At 39.6% G+C, this 12302-nt stretch overlaps 1 protein-coding gene across 4 annotated transcripts in view; it reads left to right on the top strand.

Moving 5' to 3' along the window:
- Positions 1–12302, top strand: part of plxnb1b (plexin b1b) — a 151043-nt gene that overhangs the window by 67291 nt on the left and 71450 nt on the right. For 3 of the 4 annotated variants that reach the window (XM_032514565.1, XM_032514569.1, XM_032514566.1), the window contains one exon: positions 5385–5491. The gene's annotated coding sequence lies outside the window, so the exon portion shown is untranslated. The remainder of the gene's footprint in view (positions 1–5384; positions 5492–12302) is intronic. The other variant, XM_032514568.1, reaches the window with a different exon arrangement.

Here is a 12302-nt window from a genome sequence, read left to right as displayed (position 1 = left end):
TTACTTAATGTATTTTATGTTTACATGACATTCAAAGTCATTAAAGTTTAAAACGGCTACAAAAGGACAAGTTTAAACGTTAAGTATTTCTGGAAATTAAGTGGATTAATTTTAATTTAGCAAGCAATGTGAACAGAGGTTTTAAGATAATACAAAAGAGTGGTTCTTTATTAAAGTGTGGACCTGTTTTTAAGCAGTAAAATGAAGATATTAAGGAGTTTAGGCTGATTGTATGTTCCAATTGGGCATGTTCATGTTTGGGTTTAGGGGAAAATGATCTCGGTTTATTATGGCACCAACTTTATTCAGTAACCTTAATGTCTTCTTGCTTTACCCTCCATGGCAGTCTCAAAACATGATGAAAAAATTAAAGCTCCCATAATATGCTAATTTTCTCTTTCGTAATTGTATTTTGAGGTTATACCAGAATAGGTTTACATGGTTTCATTTTAAAAAAACACCATTTTATCATTTCAGTATTCTTATTGTTACCCGCTGTAACAAATGGCAGATATTTTAGTTTAATGTATTCCACGGTACTGTAGAGGCCAAACCACTCTTAATTTAAATTTTCATGTGAGAGGTAAGGACTACAAAACCCTTTGCGTTTCAGGTAAAAGGTAGCACAGGAAGTGCAAGTCTTGGCTTAAATCCTGAGGCCCAGCTTCTCTCAAAACATTAATTATTCTCAGGCTGAAATTTGTGATGTACTACTTCAGTTTGGTCAGTAAATAACTGCTATGCTCACACACACACAAAACAACAAACCCACACCACACACAACACACACACACACACACACACACACACACACACACACACACACACACACACACACACACACACACACACTCTCTCTCTGGTAGTTGCAACACGCAGGAGGGACTGATGGGGGTGGGAGGGTGTCTATTGTGTTTTTAATGTAGTTCTTATTCCCTTGTTTTTGGAACAGAAGGCGTATTATGCACACACACACCCACAACACACACCACAACACACACACAACACACACACCACATCGTTTTTTTTCCTCCAGCTCCCTTGCCCTGCCACGGGGGGGGAAGAAATGGATGCAGAACAGGACCACTGGTGCGTTTTGATCTCACCACAACAGTTGGGATGACTAAATCAAGCCCCACAACCTGTCTATTCTAGCTCCTAATCATTCCTCCACCCTCCCACCTCCTCTTTACACATCCTCTGTCTGTTACCTTGGTGGTTGTTATTTGTGTTTGGACTAATTGCACTGGGAATTGATGGCACAGTTGTGTGTGTGTGTGGGTGTGTGTGTGTGTGTGTGGTGTCTCTTGTCTTAGATAATGCAAACAGTTTGTTTGTTAGAGGAACAGATAACCTTAAATTAGAGCAATAAAGACCACAATTCATCCAAGTCCTCATATCAAGTGCACAGCCATACAGCAAAGATGGACCTCAGGAGAGCAGTGTGCAAAAAAGGCTTTAATTTTCTTCACATCACTTTGTATTCACTTATATTAATAAAAATATGTATTAATAATACAAAATAATGTATTGAAGCAATTCAAAATATGCTAGTGTACTTTCTTTTATACATTTGAAATCTGGTAAAAGTGGCTGGTAAAATTGGGCATCCTGTGGAGTGGCAAAAAGTTAATTTCCCACCCTGTCCAGCACGGATCGGTCTGTACAGATTAGGGACTGGCAGCTGCCTGTTAACCTTCTGGGCTGACTAGGGTGTTCACGTAGCTGACTAGATTCACGTTATTCTGGAGAGGAAAAAGGTTTTGTTATCTGTACCAAAAGTTTATTTTGGCACTAATACTAAACATTTCAAACAACCCCACTCAGGTTTTCTCTACTGTTTTAACGGGCACAGCCTGGTTAGTACTAAATATAAAGTTTGTATACAATGTAGCCTGCCAATGTTATCATCTGCCTTACAAAGATTGTGGAACCCCCCTGCTCCTTTTTAAATGAAAGCCTTTCAGTTCCTCAAACCTCATTTGTTGATGCCCGTTTTAAGCAGACACCAAATTGCTGAAAGACCCACAAAATGGCTCAACGTCTCCCAAACCACTGCACTATAACACTTCATCTATAGCTTAACAGGCTACCCCACGTGTGCTTCTCGGAGGAAAAAAGTCATGCTCTTTCCAAACGTAGATAAATCCTCAAACCTTTAAACTTTTACATTCCCTATTGTCTAGTGTAACCGAAATGATTTAAACCACATTCCTTCATGTTCTCTTTTAAAGCATGTTGTGCCATGCAGATTTTACTGTATATTCCCAGCAGGAGGTGAGGCTGGATCTAGAGGAAATGTCTCTGTGTGTGCATTGACTCTGAATGCCAAGAGCTTGAGAGTGCGTACTATTAAGGTGAAGTACTCTAAGATCGTTGTATTTGAACTGCCAACAATACACATCCCTTCAGAATCTCACCCTCCTAGATTCATGGATTCCCATAGCAAACACTTCTGTTAGTGTCACTGCGACTAAATGAAATAGGGCAGAATCAAATTAGAATTAGTTTACGTTAGTTGTGATTGCAAACTACTGTTGATATGCTGTAAAGCCAACCAGTTGGGAGCAGCCTCACAAACCATAGCAAACGGCAGGTATAACAGGCCGCTGGTTTGGTTGGTTTGGTACACAACCATAGCAACGCACGAGCTGTCAACCGTAAGCCGTAAACAGCAAGAGGCTGTAAACTGTCACAAACTGCGTAAAACTCTGATTGAGATGCAGATTCTGATCTGCTGTATACAGGTCCAAAGATGCTTCAAAACCTGAGTAATAGTGGCATATCACGAAATTAGAGCCCAACTTATGAATTTTAAGGCTGATGCCATACTAATACTTAGTTATTTAACAATCCGATATTTAGATATATTGGCTGATATACTGATCAAAAAACAAAACACAATCCAGAAACGCATAACAAAACATAACAGATTTCCCTAACATAAGTTATTTGTGAGGTAATTTTGTAGGTGGAGTTCTCCTAAAACAATATGATAATAGTTTGTTTTGTCACAACAGAACAGAGGAACAATCAAAATATATAAAAGTTCTGATAATAAAGTTATAAAAATACAAACAAGATATGAAACTTAAAGTCCTTTGAACAAAAACACATAACAAAAAAAAATAATTACAGTTGCCAACAGGGATGTTGTAGAGCTCCCTCGTGGGACAAACTATGCAACGCCAACATCATAACTTGATGACGGCCGTTTTTATTATAAATATTAATTCATCAGATCATCATTTTATTTTATCTGCCCAATGGTGATACCGATCGGGTAGTTTGGGAGAGTGCCAATATCATCCGATAATATTGGCCCGTCGATATATTGTCAGGCTTTAGTCTAAATTAGAAAATTCTAACTCACTATTGACTTTGAAAGAGGGGCCAGCTTGAACACTGTTTAAAAACACCAAGTAACAACTCCTCCAGAGATACCTTTAAAGTAAGATTATATAAAATAAACTCAGTTATTGCAAACGTTACTCTCAACGTTTTTTAGTCATGTCTCTTTTTGAAGCTAGACAAATTTCAAGCACCCCATATGTAAATTAACTGGATTTTTATTAACTGTTAACATTACTGGAAAAACTAACATCACATAACTACTGTGCCGTAAGTCTAGCCTCACTCAGATCTCAGTGATCTGCATAACACAGTACAGTGGAACGTTAGCCTTTAACAGACGACAGTAATAACCTAATACCATCATACTGAGATTAAACTACATTCTGGTTTATTTTGCCCTGAAATAACAACTGAACACATTCAATAAACAAAAACACTAACTCTTGCAGTGCCATGTAACTTATTAGCTCCAACATAAATAGCAACAGTAGGCTAATTCACAAGGGTGCTAACGTACATTTCAATCCTACATAACACCAGACTACTTATTGATGCACACAAGTAGTACCACAGTGTTAGTCTGATGAGGGGATAAGGAAAGTGAAAGCCTTCCTCTCTGCTCGAGGCCGCTGTGTTCAGCCAGCGCAGAACGTGGTGGCTGGCATCACGATGGGATCTATCACCATCCTCGGCACAACCTTATGCCTACTGTTACAGGGAGCAGCCGACACGCACCTGTATCTTACTCTCAACCTACTGTCTTCAGATAATGCAAACAGTTGTTTGTATAGAGAACAAACCTTAAATTAGAGGCAATAAAAGACCACAATTCATCCAAGTCTCATATCAAGTGGCGTAGCCATACAGCAAGATGGGACCTCAGAGCAAGTGTTGCCAAAAAAGGCTTTAAATTTCTTCACCTCCAGACTGTTTATTCCTTATATGTGTGTGTGTGTGTGTGTGTATCCCAGTTTATCATGGCCTGGGCAGCTGTGTAACTTACGTTGTGTAATCTCATTGATCCCATTACCAACAATGTTGAAGCGGTGCTCAATCTACACTGGTGTCAAAGGGGCCCTGGGTTGTGGTGCTGAATGTTGGACTGGTAGCTTTGCAATTCAGAAGGTACATCACAATATTTTGGGAAACACGCTTGTATGAAGACTGATGCCAGTTTTGGGTTTGTATGTCCGGTAAAGAGATACTGTGACAAGTTTATTCTAGTTAAGAGAAGACCGGGAAAACTGCAAACATTATTCTATTACGAGTGAAAAAAGACTGAATCTGCAAACATGCTAGCATCTCTGTAAAGCTGTAGTCAAGTACAGCTGTTCTTTAAGGTGAATGCTAACGTCAGAATGCTAACATGCTCACAAGAACAATGCTAACATATATATATATATATATATATATATATATATATACATATATAGTTAGAGTTATTACAATGTATCCTGTGGGGTATACACTGTTGCCAGTTTATTAGGAAAACCTAACTAAAACTAATGCAGTGTAATCCAACAATAAATCCTTTCGTATATTCTGATTTTGTTGAAATTGTTTTAGAGAGGCACTGAGTCAACTGTGGTTTTGATTTTTTTGATGTTGCATTATACAGAGATGTCTTTGTTGGCCCGACCTCATGATATAAATGGGTTAAACCGGTAAAGTTGACAATTCGCTGCCCTTGGAAAAAAACAGAAAAGATTAGTAGAGGTATAAAACAAAAAGATCTGTTTATATCTTTATAGCTTCATGTAAACATGTTGAGGTATTGTCACTTCTGTTCATTAATTAACTATTTAATGTCTGCTTATCATTTGTATCTGTAGTAATATTCTAAATACAATGTTCATTCATGGATAAATAGATTTGTTACTTGGTACACATGTTTATCCTCTCCCTCATTCAAGTGCAACATGCTGATTACATGCTACATAAAAAGATGCCAATGACCTGAAGGGTGGTGTTATTGCTTTTCAGTGGTATTTGTACTTTATAGTTTGTCTTCCTTTCCTCTGTGTATATAGCCACCTCTCACCATTGAGTGACCCTCTACTGCCATCGTTTCTCAAACCCGGGGACTCCAGGCCAGAGACGAACCTCATCTTGTCATTGGAGGAACACACTGAATCAGGTCAGATTCTTTTTGTTCAGCTCTTTGTACCAAATACTGAAATATTTGGGGTGATATCAGTGAAAATCCTGGCTGCCCCTCCGAACTATGTGGTGTTGTGTTCATGGCCGGATGAAAGTAAAGTCCTGGCTGCTGCCTCCCTTTCAAGGTCAGGTCACTCAGACCTCATTTAGATGTGAATGATGTTCCTTTGGGTGAATTCAGCGCAGACGTGTGTGTGCTTCTCCTTGTGAGTGTGTGCGTGTGGTAACCCATGTGCAAGAGCACAATGATAAATGAGACTGTTAGGGAGGGTGGAGGTGTGAGACTTGACTGGATTTCTTTACCACTGGACAAATTTACACTCACTCAGACATGAACTTCATACCTTCTCCTGCATAAATGTTTTAGCCTGTACGATCCGTGTACTGATACTAAAACAATGCTTTCAAATATTGTACTTTTTAGTTCCTCAAGTATTGCTGAGTATTAGCATATGTCCCTTTCTTTTTTTAGATAATTTTTGGGGCTTTTCCACCCCTTAATGGACAGGACAGCTAGTTGACAATGTACATATCTGATGGACTGTGAAGAAAAAAACAATACGACATAAATAGGTAGTAATCTGGAAATGAAAATACATCTATAGTCGGGGCCTCAATATTATCTCCCGATGTATAGTTTACTTACTCTGAAGTAATACAGCTTCTTCATCAACAGGATCGTCAAAAAAGGACATGTTCGAGGAAAAAAAAGTTTTATATTCTAACTTTACCTAACAGAGTTTAATAAACCAACCCTGTCATAACAAAACTGCGCTAAAATGCGCCTGATACAGGCTGAATGAATGAATGACATATTTAAAGAGTGCTGTGTCAGAGGGAGGAGACTGAGAGAAAACCTGCTCCCGACCAGGTTATGTTCACAGGCTCAGTTACCATAGTAACTGACTCTGAGGTTAAGTTACCTCTCTTTCTGAAACTGGCTGGAGTCCCGTCCCTCCCCCAGGTTTGATTAACCTCCCTTTCCAAAATGAAAAACCCTTCATGTCAGGGTTAACCAACTCAGAGTTTTCATTAAACCCGCTTTCTGAAACGGGCCTCTGAACATAGAATTTAGAATAAAATGATCAAAATTGTGATTTACATCAGGAAAAATCTTCAGAAATAGACAAGACAATCATTGCAGTGCTATGAGAGGTGAATTGGACAGTGGAATAGAAGAATCCATGTTCTCAATAAAGAGCTGCATGTGCAACATGCAACAACAATTTGTATCTATTATGCACAGGAGAGATTGTAAAATGATGTGATACAATAGCACTGACTAGGGTTGTTTCACGTAGCTGACTAGATTCACGTTATTCTGGAGAGGGAAAAAGGTTTTGTTATCTGTACCAAAAGGTTTTATTTTGGCACTAATACTAAACATTTCAAACAAACCCCAGCTCAGGTTTTCTCTACTGTTTTACGGGCACAGCCTGGTTAGTACTAAAGAATATAAAGGTTGTATACAATGTAAGCCTGCCAATGTTATCATCTGCCTTACAAAGAGTGTGGAACCCCCCTGCTCCTTTTTAAATGAAAGCCTTTCAGTTCCTCAAACCTCATTTGTTGAATGCCCGTTTTAAGCAGACACCAAATTGCTGAAAAGACCCACAAAAATATGGCTCAACGTCTCCCCAAAACACTGCACTATAACACTTCAGCTATAGCTTAAACAGGCTACCCCACTGTGTGCTTCTCGGAGGAAAAAAGTCATGCTCTTTCCAAACGTAGATAAATCCTCAAGACCTTTTAAACATTTTACATTCCCTATTGTCTAGTGTAACCGAAATGATTTAAACCACATTCCTTCATGTTCTCTTTTTAAAAGCATGTTGTGCCATGCAGATTTTACTGTATATTCCCAGCAGGAGGTGAGGCTGGATCTAAGAGGGAAATGTTCTCTGTGTGTGCATTTGACTCTGAATGCCAAGAGCTTGAGAGATGCTGTACTATTTAAAGGTGAAGTAAGCTAAGATCGTTGATATTTGAACTGCCAAACAAATACACCATCCCTTCAGAATCTGCACCCTCCTAGATTCATGGATTCCCATAGCAAACACTTCTGTTAGTGTCACTGCTGACTAAATGAAATATGGCAGAATCAAATTAGAATTAGTTTACGTTAGATTGTGGATTAGCAAACTACTGTTGATATGCTGTAAAGCCAACCAGTTGGGAGCAGCCTTCACAAACCATAGCAAACGGGCGAGGTTAAACAGGCCGCTGGTTGGTTGGTTTGTGTACAACAACCATAGCAACGCACAGAGCTGTCAACCGTAAGCCGTAAACAGGCAAGAGGCTGTAAACTGTCACAAACTGCAGTAAAAATCCTGATTGAGATGCAGATTCTGAATCTGCTGTATACAGGTCCAAAGAATGCTTCTAAAACCTGAGTAATAGTGGCATATCACAGAAATTAGAGCCCAACTTATGAATAATTTTTAAGGCTGATGCCTATACTAATACTTAGTTATTTAACAATCCGATATTTAGATATATTGGCTGATATACTGAATACAAAAAACAAAACACAATCCAGAAACGCATAACAAAACATAAACAGATTTCCCTAACATAAGTTATTTGTAGGTAATTTTGTAGGTGGAGTTCTCACTAAAACAATATGATAATAGTTTGTTTTGTCACAACAGAACAGAGGAACATCAAAATATATAAAAGTTCTGATAAATAAAATGTATAAAAATACAAACAAGATATGAAACTTAAAGTCCTTTTGAACAAAAACACAATAACAAAAAAAAAATAATTACAGTTGCCAACAGGGATGTTGTAGAGCTCCCTCTGGTGGACAAACTATGCAACGCCAACACTCATAACTTGATTGACGGCCGTTTTTATTTTATAAATATTAATTCATCAGAATCATCATTTTATTTTTATCTGCCAAATGGTGATACCGATCGGGTAGTTTGGGAGATGCCTAATATCATCCGATAATATTGGCCCGTCGATATATTGGTCAGGCTTTAGTCTAAATTAGAAAATTCTACTCACTTATTGAGCTGTGAAAGAGGGGCCAGCTTTGAACACTGTTTAAAAACACCAAGTGACAACTCCTCCAGAGAATACCTTTTAAAGTAAAGATTATATAAAATAAACTCAGTTATTGCAAACGTTACTCTCAAACGTTTTTAGTCATGTCTCTTTTTGGAAGCTAGACAAATTTCAAGGCACCCCAATATGTAAATTAAATGGATTTTTATTAACTGTTAACATTACTGGAAAAACTAACATTCACATAACTACGGTGCCGTAAAGTCTAGCCTCACTCAGATCTCAGTGATCTGCATAACGACAGTACAGTGGAACGTTAGCCTTTAACAGAGCGACAGTAATAACCTAATATACCATCATTACTGAGATTAAACTACATTCTGGGTTATATTTGCACTGAATAACAACTGAATAACACATTCAATAAACAAAAACCTAACTCTTGCAGTGCACATGAACATATATATTAGCTCACACATAAAATAGCAACAGTAGGCTAATTCACAAGGGTGCTAACGTACATTCATAAATCCTACATAACACCAGACCTACTTATTGATGCACACAAGTAGTATCCACAGTGTTAGTCTGATGAGGGGATAAAGGAAAGTGAAAGCCTTTCCTCTCTTGCTCGAGACCGCTGTGTTCAAGCCGAGGCGCAGAACGTGGTGGCGTGGCATCACGATGGGTATATCACCATCCATCGGCACAACCTTATAGCCTACTTTACAGATGACCAGCCCACGCACTGTACTTACTCTCAAACCTACTTGTCTTCAGATAATGCAAACAGTTTGTTTGTTAGAGGAACAGATAACCTTAAATTAGAGGCAATAAAAGACCACAATTCATCCAAGTCTCATATCAAGTGCGTAGCCATACAGCAAAGATGGGACCTCAGGAGCAGAGTGTTGCAAAAAAGGCTTTAAATTTTCTTCACATCACTTTTTATTCACTTATATTAATAAAATATGTATTAATAATACAAAATAATGTATTGAAGCAATTCAAAATATGCTAGTGCACTTTCTTTTATACATTTGAAATCTGGTAAAAGTGGCTGGTAAAATTTGGCATCCTGTGGAGTGGCAAAAAGTTAATTTCCCACCCTGTCCAGCAAGGATCGGTCTGTACAGATTAGGGACTGGCAGCTGCCTGTTAACCTTCTGGGCACTTCTGAGGTGCACTTCAGCAAGGCACCAAACCGCTTTGGGGGTCTGTTAATGCAGCCTGGTATCACTCTGACATCAGATTGGTGAGAAACTAATGGGGGAACATCAGAGACTAGTGTTCAGGAAAGACACACAGCTCTATCCCAGTATGAGGGAGATTGACAGACATGTGTCTTATAGGATGGGTAATGAAGAGGAGGCGTTACTCCTCTCCTCCTCCTCCTCCTTGCCAGTCCTTCCTTCCCTCTGCATCTCCAATGCACATGTCCTTCAGCACATTGTAAACCTTGCCTGTAAAACAGGCGAGGTGAGAGACAATGATATCTCTCCCTCTTTCTCTACTGCGCGCGCACACACACACACACACACACACACACACACACACACACACACACACACACAGTGTCATTTGGGAAGTAAACAACATTTGTGCACTCTAGACAGGAATGTGCAGAGAACTCATCTATTTTTCTTTTTTAATTTACATCTCCTCTCTATGACATTCCTCTGTGTGTCAGTTCTGTCAGACCAGCATGCTTTGCTCCAGCCGGCAGTGTCTTCATACGGGTGTGCTCACCAAGGGTGGCCCAAACCACGATGGCAAGTCCACCTTCAGGGTGGTCTAATGTGACAGAGCAGGTTTGTTGTGAGAGATTACTCATAGCATCAGACAGCGTCATGATTCTTAGACTGTATTGCACTGAAAGGTAACTCGCTGTAGTTGTCATGGTGTTGCATTAGATTATGTGAAACAGGGGCTGCGCACACACACGCGCACACACAGCACAACACACACACACCCACACACACACACCACACACACACACACAACACACACACACACACACACACACACACACACACACACACAGTCTTCCCTCCCTGATTATACATCCAGAAATATTAGCCACATTTACATTGTAAGCAGCTCTTAAAATCCCTTTCCTGAGCTCCATAATTGGCTCTTGGGTTGTTCGTCTCCCAGCCTGCAGGACTAAAGCTGGGGTAAAGCAGCAGCAGCAGACATGGTTTCATCCAAGAGAAATCAATGGCATTTAACAGAGCCTGGTGAAGAGAGGTGGCCTGCTGTGGAAGTCAACAGGAATGTTTAATATAGAGATTGTCCCCAAGTCATGCCCTTCATCATTTCATTAAACAAACCAACGTCCAAAAAAACCAACGTTTGAATGATTGTAAGCAGCTTCTTGTGTATTTTCTAGAAGATGCAAAAGTATTACTTGTTAAAGGTGAAGTAAGCGATGCTGCGGGAAGATTGTTGATATTTGAACTCAACTGCCAACCAAATAACACCCCCCCCCCCCTTTAGAATCTCAGATTCATGGACGCACATTTCCAAAGCCATCACTTTTGTTAGTGTCTCGGCTGGCTCTGCAGTAAAACCAACCAGTTGGGAGAAGCCATCACAAACAATAGCAAACGGACAAGGTTAAACTGACTTGTTGAAAACCGTAAAACAGCAAAGCTAACGTTATTACTCACTCGTTGAGTAATAACGACGAGTGGCCTTACCAGTTTTCATTCCTTTGAAATTTGAGGTTTCTGCTGCGCCTCAACGATCTTAACACCGCTCTTCCTCCTTTCCTGATTAAAAAATGTATATTTTGAATTTGTTTTCTTCAGTCCCTTTCCTCTTTTGCTGTTTATCTGCAAACTTTTCTTGTTAACTCCTGGCCCAGCCACCACCTCCCCCATCTCCCCCTTAGCCCCCATCACTTGCTTTCACGCACCGCCTACGCTGATTGGCTGGAATAGTGTTGTTTGGCTTGAGCGCACCATTCCATTTGTTTTGCCTTTACACAACCAAGGCTGTGTAGGAACAGCAGCTTTTTTCCGTGCACACAGAAAATAGAGAGCTAGGTGACCGTGATGAGATATTTGATTATTTTAACAAAAAGTGTATTGGATTAACATCACTTACTTACACCTTTAACGTCTATCAAAGGGTTTCATCGTGAAAGTATCCTATTTGTTTGTTCACCCTTCTGTTTTGCTGAACAGATTTGTTCACAAATAATTGGGTATATTTGGTGCAACCCTCCAGGGATTCCAACTGTGTGAGTGCTTGATTCCATGTTTGTCAAGGTTATCAACCTAGTATGTATCATCCCATTATTTGACTCAACGCTGTGGGAATGCCCGGGGCTCTTTATGGTTTTATGGCTTGTCAATCCTGTGGAGTGGCTGGCAGCTCTTCTGGTTTCCAACTTCTTTAGGATAATGATTTATTTATTTATTGTGATTTATTGTTGGAGAAGCTCATTTAGTTTTTACTGCACACTCTGTTGCAGTCTGGTAAAAAGAGCTCCAGCAGTGGCCCTCAAACTGTTTTACGTCTTCTTGCTTACCTTTTTATATGTTATGCAACAAGCCTGGTTCCATAAGCAACACACACCCTAATGTTTAATTAAGGCAACACTATGGAAAAGCAGCATTAGCCACATGGGACCACAAAGAGGCTCTTTGTGTAGAGAGAGGACCAGACAACACAGCAGTCACACTAACATTTACCCTTCACTCTCTCTGTACTGCCCTTGTTATTGCCCAAGCAGGCACAGAAAGAAGCCTGTGTGTGTGTGT

The sequence above is a fragment of the Etheostoma spectabile genome, chromosome 4, assembly GCF_008692095.1.
Source record: "Etheostoma spectabile isolate EspeVRDwgs_2016 chromosome 4, UIUC_Espe_1.0, whole genome shotgun sequence".
Lineage (NCBI taxonomy): Eukaryota > Metazoa > Chordata > Actinopteri > Perciformes > Percidae > Etheostoma > Etheostoma spectabile.
The sequence above is the reverse complement of the archived record's forward strand: the minus strand, read 5'-3'. Positions and strand labels throughout refer to the sequence as shown.